General features: G+C 42.8%; 1 pseudogene; it reads left to right on the top strand.

The window, feature by feature from the left end:
• Nucleotides 1–2,666: 2,666 nt before the first annotated feature.
• Nucleotides 2,667–6,655, top strand: LOC144249295 (BTB/POZ domain-containing protein KCTD5-like; annotated as a pseudogene).
• The last annotated feature ends 216 nt before the right edge of the window (nucleotides 6,656–6,871 follow it).

Here is a 6,871-nt window from a genome sequence, read left to right as displayed (position 1 = left end):
CCACCAGTGAACCTCAAGTTACAAATCTAATGGGTATTTCAGGATCTTTGCTGTGTCAGTTCTTTGCAGGCTCTTCCTGCTTTTCTACCTTGTGGGATATTTTCATATTTGCTAGCTTATTTTCTGATGACAGATGGTGTCAGTTCTCAGACACAATCCTGGATCTCCTCAAGCCATCACCACAATCCTGGATCTCCTCAAGGCAGCACCCCACCCAGATATGGACCTTGAACTCAAGCCCTAGATGCTGTTTCCTCTCCACCTGTAGACCTCCAAGCTATCCCTGCAGATGTGCACATCCTCATCCAAACTTCCTGCCATCTCATGACCTTTAGCCCATAAGGTGCACTCATGGTAGTCACCATGGCCAACACCCTGTCTACTCTCAGTGGTTGTCCTAGTCTGCTTTCCATCTAGTGGCCTGAGTGTCTTACCTTATATTACCCCAGTAGAAGCAGCATGTGGGCTGTGGCTATGGTGCAGAGAAAAATATATGGAGGAGGGTGGCTGGTAAGTGGTAGGAGGTGGCTGGATGTAGGGAGATGAGGGCAGTAAGGGCACCTATGCTTGATTTTGGACTGTCAAATAGGCAGCTGAGTTTTTAAGTCAGAGATACAGAGCTGGATAATGTGCATGCAGATGGGAAAAGCAAGGGGATTTTGTGAATTCCAACAGCATGAGAAAAATAATAGTAATGCAATGGGCAGTGAAGGAATAAGAGACAAAACAAGCTATTCATAGGGGCCAGTGGCTCAGACTGAGTGTAGGTCTTCAGGCACCTGGTGGAGAATAGATGAGGCTGTCCAGATTCAACTACATGGTCATAGATGGCCTCACAACAAGTTTTCCTGAAGCCATGGGACCGAAGCTAAGCTACAGATGTCCTAGTGAGGAGTGAGGAGTAGCACTGGCTTAGAGGACTTTGGACCAGCATTTTTTCTCTTCAAGACAAATACTTTCAGGTCTGGGATATATAGCAAAAGGGTTGGTTTGGGGGTTAATCCTTGGGGTCATGTGGGCTGAACAGGAAAAAAGCCCAGTCCAGCTACTTCAGGCTGCCCTGAGTTCACAGTTGGAGACTGTCAACATGTGCCTGTATAATTAAAGCCTAGGTAGTTGGTAAGGCCTGGACTTCCAGTGTAATCTCCATTTGAAGCCTAGCATTCTCACACTATGGCCTGTTACAGAAGTGGCTAAAGGCATCAGCACCTACCTCCTCTGCTTGAGCAGAACCTTTCCCTTTGTATTTCCAAGTCTTGCTACCCAAGCAACTACTCTGAATTGAAATGCACACACTCGAACATTAAGTATTTTCAAAACTTGCTTTTTATTTACATGTGTTTCAGTTTTTAAACAAGTGATTAGCAAAAAAAATGCATTAGAATTTCAAAATAGCAATTAAATATACAAAAATATACCTTACAAAAAAAGTATATCCAGAATGGGCTACTTCACTAACTCTAAGAGCACTGCCTACTCAGAAGGAACCTCATCTTTCTAGGTTAATTAAGAGCTGCATGGTTAGTCCCCTTCCTCCACCAATGTCGTCCTGCACCTATCAACAGGGAAGACACACACAGCATTCTAAACATACAGGTCAGACCATGTCACTTCTCTGCTCAAAACCTTGCAGCAGTTTCCCATTTAACTAAGAGTTTAAAAGAAATCCCTAAATTGATCCATGTGGCCCTCCACCATCTCAAACTCCTGCTTTGAGGCTTTTGCTTTTGCCCCTGTCTGGAACTCTCTTCCAAAGATATTCACATGGAATACAGAAAGTGAATAGATAGTATCTTTCATGATTTTGTTTTGTGTTCCTAGGGATAGAACCCAGGGCCTCCTGCATGCTAGGCAAGTACTTTACCACTGAGCTATACCCCTAGCCCTTATCTATTTTTATTTTGAGACTTGGTCTCCCTACATTAGCCAGTCTGGTCCCAAACATGCAATCCTCCTGCCTCAACCTCCTGAATAGATGGGATTACAGGTATGAACCACTGTACTCAGAAAACAGTAACTTTTAAATTGAGAAATAAAGAAATATCAGCAAAAGCATATAATTGAATGTCTGGAGGTCATTACCAGAATACTAAAAAAGAAAAAAATAAATATTTTTTTTGCAGTACTGGCAATTAAAAAGTGGCTGCTGTTTCTACATATGTACAGTTGTGTGCTGCATAACACAGCAGTCCACAAACACAATGGTTGTCCTATAACGTGATATCTAGTGGTTATTGACATGGTAATTATTCCAGTTTGTATAAGTACATACTGTGGTGTTCATACAATGACAAATTGCCTAAAGATACATTTTTCAGGACATAGCACAACCATAGGCAATGCATGACCATATGTATGTTTGTGATGAGCTGAGAAATGAATTCTTGAAAGATATGCACCAGATTACTTGCAGATGTAACTTTTCAGGGATCAGTTGAAAGGAATACAGGGATAAAAATCAGTATTAAACCTTTTAGTCTTTTTAACCTGCCAAAAAGGGGAGAATATTTGCCTGTGGCAAGTGGGACTGAAAAAAGGCAAAACACTTGTTTTTCTATAAAAACTCTCCATAGTATTTTATTTTTACCTTGATGGAAATTAAAGAAAATCAATATTAAAAAATAAAAAGAATTAATAGTTCTTGGTTCAGTCTAGTACACGCAAAAATGTACACTAGAACCCCAAAGTACCATCACAACTGAGATGATGCTAGATTTGGAAATTTTCAAAGTACTCACTAATAAAATAAGATAACATGAAACATTTGGTTTTAAGCATTTTAACTTCTTGATATCAACCTGCAAGGATTTCAAAATGTTCCTCTATTAACAACATAGTCACTATATGAACATCAGGGCCTCTTCTCTTATTCACCTGTCAGCTGCTGGGGAACTGGTCCAATATTTTAGCATTTAATCTTATTTTTCTCCCTCTGGATCATGTGGTTGGCTTGGCCAAATGCAGGTGTAACATGCCAAGCCAAACATCTGTCACTAGGCAGCAGGACATGTATTGGTCTTATCTAAAAGAGTGTTTTCTACACCACGAACACTGGAATCATTAAGCCAAGATGAGGACCCAACCTTGGTGAATGGTGTGGCTGGACTTCAAGGTCTCAGGGAGCAGCCAGATTCTCCCCATGCTCACAGAGCCCTGGAGGGCCCAGCCTCTCCTTGTCAAGCAATGTGCAGAAAGAGAAGAGGGAGGAAATTCTGATGAAGAAACAATAGGCAGGTCTACAAAGAGTTTTTCTATAGTTTATATTCACTTCTATAGTTTATATTCACTTCTATAGTTTCTATACAACTCAAGGGCTAAGACTAAAAGTTGCTTCTGCTGTTTATTCATGGGTCAGCCTTGGCATCTGATGCAAATGCTCTTCCAAACCCTAGCCAGCCGGGGGAGATAATGAACACAGTTTTGTCCAGACTGCAAGCAAAAGTGAAATTCTGATTCTCTACCCCTGATTTTATCCCAGGCACGAAGGGAAAAAAACTAACAAAAGGTTCCTGCATCTCCTCAGCAGATCTTTAGCATGGGAATGAGTATGTTGCCCTGATTACGAAGATCAATTGACTACAACATAGGTAAGTGCCAATCCAAACTGGCCTGTGGTGCCACATGTTTGTAATCCAAGTGACTAGAGAGGCTGAGGCAGGAGGATATCAAGTTGGAGACCAACCTCAGCAACTTAGTGGGACCCTGTCTCAAAGAGAAAATGAAAAGGGGAGATAAGGGGTGGGGTGTGTGGGAGAAAAGCCATTTAAGGTGTTTAAGATAACAGGGCCCAAATGTGCATTTATGTGTGCACTTTTGAGAACAAAGGCCTGAAAGGTATATTACAGTCCACACAGGTAAATTTATTATGTAGTTTATTAAGTTTATAAGACTTCTAACAATTACATTTTTGAAGTGGGTGTTTCGAGAGTAACATATCATTAGAGTGCATGATTAGAATGTATAAGGCCCTAGAATTAGTCCTGAGCATCAAAAGATACAATATAAGTAAAATAAAAATTGGGAGAATGTATCAAATATGACATTCAGTTTAGAATTATTAATATCATTCCATTTTTTTCTAACAATGATATTACTCAAGGATTGATTGTCCTTTAAGATCATTCTTGCTTCTTGAAAGAAAACCCCTATTATCACCTAATTACCTACCGCTCCCCCAATTCTCCAAAATAGTGGGGCAATGTGTTAGAAAGGGAATTTCCTTTTAGAGTACTTTTTAAAAAGTCCCCCCCTCCAAGTACTGGGGATTAAAACCAGGGGCACTCTAACACTGAGCTACATCCTCAGTTCTTTTTATATTTTTCTATTTTGAGACAGGATCTCACAAAGATGCTGAGGCTGGCCTTGAACTTGTGATCCTCCTGCCTCAGCTTCCCCCACTGCTAGGATTATAGGCCTGAGCCACCTCATTCACCTCTCCCACTGCTTCTTGATTTCTTAGTTTTTAGGCCTCTTAAGCATGATCCCAGGTACACATTAAGACCAAGAGGTTTTTTTTTTGTTTTGTTTACCTCATAACAAAAACTTTTCCTAAAATTTCTCCCTTCGCCCACCCTGTTATTCTCATCTGAACATATTATTTTAATTACAGCTTCTATCACAGGTTATAATCCTAAATTATAACTACTTGCCAAAGTATTTCCACTTTCCTCATACAACTGACCTTCATTTCCTGATCTCACTTGCAGTTAGCTGCAGCCAGATGACTGTTATAGCCAAGGGAATATAGGCAGCAAAAAGTAGCATCGGGTTCTAGCCTGCAGAGTTCTGCCACATGTAATCCTCCATTCTCTTTTTCCATTCACCAATTTCATAGATAAGATTTAAAGTCCCAGAGGATTATAGAACTGCAAAGGAGAAGTAGGTAAGTGCTTATGGAGAGAGTCCAGGATCCTAAAGACATCAGCAGCAGCCTGGTTGGATCATTCCCTAACCAAAAGCAAGTTTTTACTGGATTAGTCTTTTGAGTTTTTGAGTTCTCTCTCTCTCTCAACTGGACTTTGAACTTGGGCACTTTACTGCTAAGCCACATCCCAAACCTTTTTTTTTTTTTTTTTTTCTGAGACGGAATCTCACTAAGTTGCTGAAGGTCTTGCTAGATTGCTGACACTGGCCTTGAACTCTCATGCCTCCTGCCTCAGCCTCCCATGTCCCTGGAATTAAAAGTAAGCACCAGGGCACCCACAGGAGTTTTCTTCTTATAGAAGATTCTAGTTAATAAATTGAAGAAAGAATGATAGAATTAGATTACCACCATTTTAAACACTAGTGAATTAATGAATCTAGACAATGATCATCAATGACTGTTATTATTGATGGAAAGAGAGATCTTTGAGATTATTCACAGAATACTAAGAACCCTTCATTGAGTTCTAGGGCTCTCTTTTCTATTTACATTCACTTCCAGATCATAATCAATCCCAGGTTTCTAATACATCTATACATTGATAACTTACAAAATTATATCTTTTTCTCTAACAATCCAGCAAAGTTCTAGATTTCTATTTTGATCACCTTCTCAAAGTCTCTACTTGTCTGCTTACAAGGAATATAAAGCATAACATGTCTTCCCCATCTGAGTAGATGAGTCTAGGCCACTATTGTCTATCACCCAGTGACAATCTTCTCTAGGAAGTTCTTCACACAACATCCAGAGCCAGTTAATTTTTCAAAAACACAAAGCAGCACTGTAGCAGGGCTTGCTGAGATCCTGGTGGAGAATCTCTCAGAGCTTCTGCCACCAGCCCTAGGAGGCCATGGGGCCAGACTGGGAGTTGGCCTATGCTGCTGCTGAAGAGCAGGGCTCAGCGGGCGCCCTGGCTCAGCGCCCTGGCAGCCTGTCCCAGGGGGTCCTGCTCAATGGGCTCAATGTCAGTGTCACTTACTTCCCCACTTCCCAGCAGACACTGTTCCAGGACTGAAGTCCTTCCTGTACTGCTTGTGGTAGGCCAACTCCAACCTGGACTCAGACAAGGTGAGGGCCGCGCAGGCCCGCCAGGGGCGCCGGCCCCGCGCCTGGGCCACAGGAAAGCACTGCACCCTGGCGCCCACTGCTGTCACAGGGACCCCTGTCGCTGTGCCAGGGGCGCCCTTTGTCCCTGCCTCCTGCCTCCAGTGGTGGAGAGGGAGGTCCCCCAGGTCCCTGACTTGGCTGCAGACCTACTTTTTCTCCCTGGACTCTGTCCCTGGGGTGAAACGGGTGCCTATTTATTTGACAGGATCCCAGGGACCTTGGAGCTGTGTTGAACCCCTTGAAACATGGGAAGCTGGTCCTTAACAAAGACCTCGCTGAGGAAGGAGTGTGGGAAGAAGCAGAATTTTACAACATCACCTCACTCATAAAACTTGTAAAGGACAAAATTAGAGAATGAGACAGCAAAACATCACAGGTGCCTGTGAAGCATGTATACTATGTGTTCAGTGTCAGGAGGAGGGGCTCACACAGATGGTGTCCACCCTGCCTGATGGCTGGAAATTTGAGCAGCTGGTCAGTATCGGCTCCTCTTACCACTATGGGAATGAAGACCTGGCTGAGCTCCTCCCTGTGGCTTCCAAAGAGCTGCCCAACACCCCATATGGCACAACCAGTGAGCCCAGCGAGGAGGCCAAGATCTTGCAAAACGGGGCTCAAGGATGAGAGATGCAGCACTGACAGCCAAAGAAATGATATACTTTTGCCCAAGATTCAGTGAACCGCCATGTCCAGGAAGTACGTCTGTGAGAAGAAAACTGCTTTTGATCATTTCTCTAGAGATCTGGGTCTGCATCCTTTTTTGCCTCAGAGATGGCTGGTGAGAGACAGCCCAGCTGTCTAAGGCCAGGCATCCCCATATACAGGAGGCACAGGGGCCAG

The sequence above is a fragment of the Urocitellus parryii genome, chromosome 11 (genome assembly GCF_045843805.1).
Source record: "Urocitellus parryii isolate mUroPar1 chromosome 11, mUroPar1.hap1, whole genome shotgun sequence".
NCBI lineage: Eukaryota > Metazoa > Chordata > Mammalia > Rodentia > Sciuridae > Urocitellus > Urocitellus parryii.
Note: the sequence above shows the minus strand (reverse complement) of the source record. Positions and strands in the feature narration are given on the sequence as shown.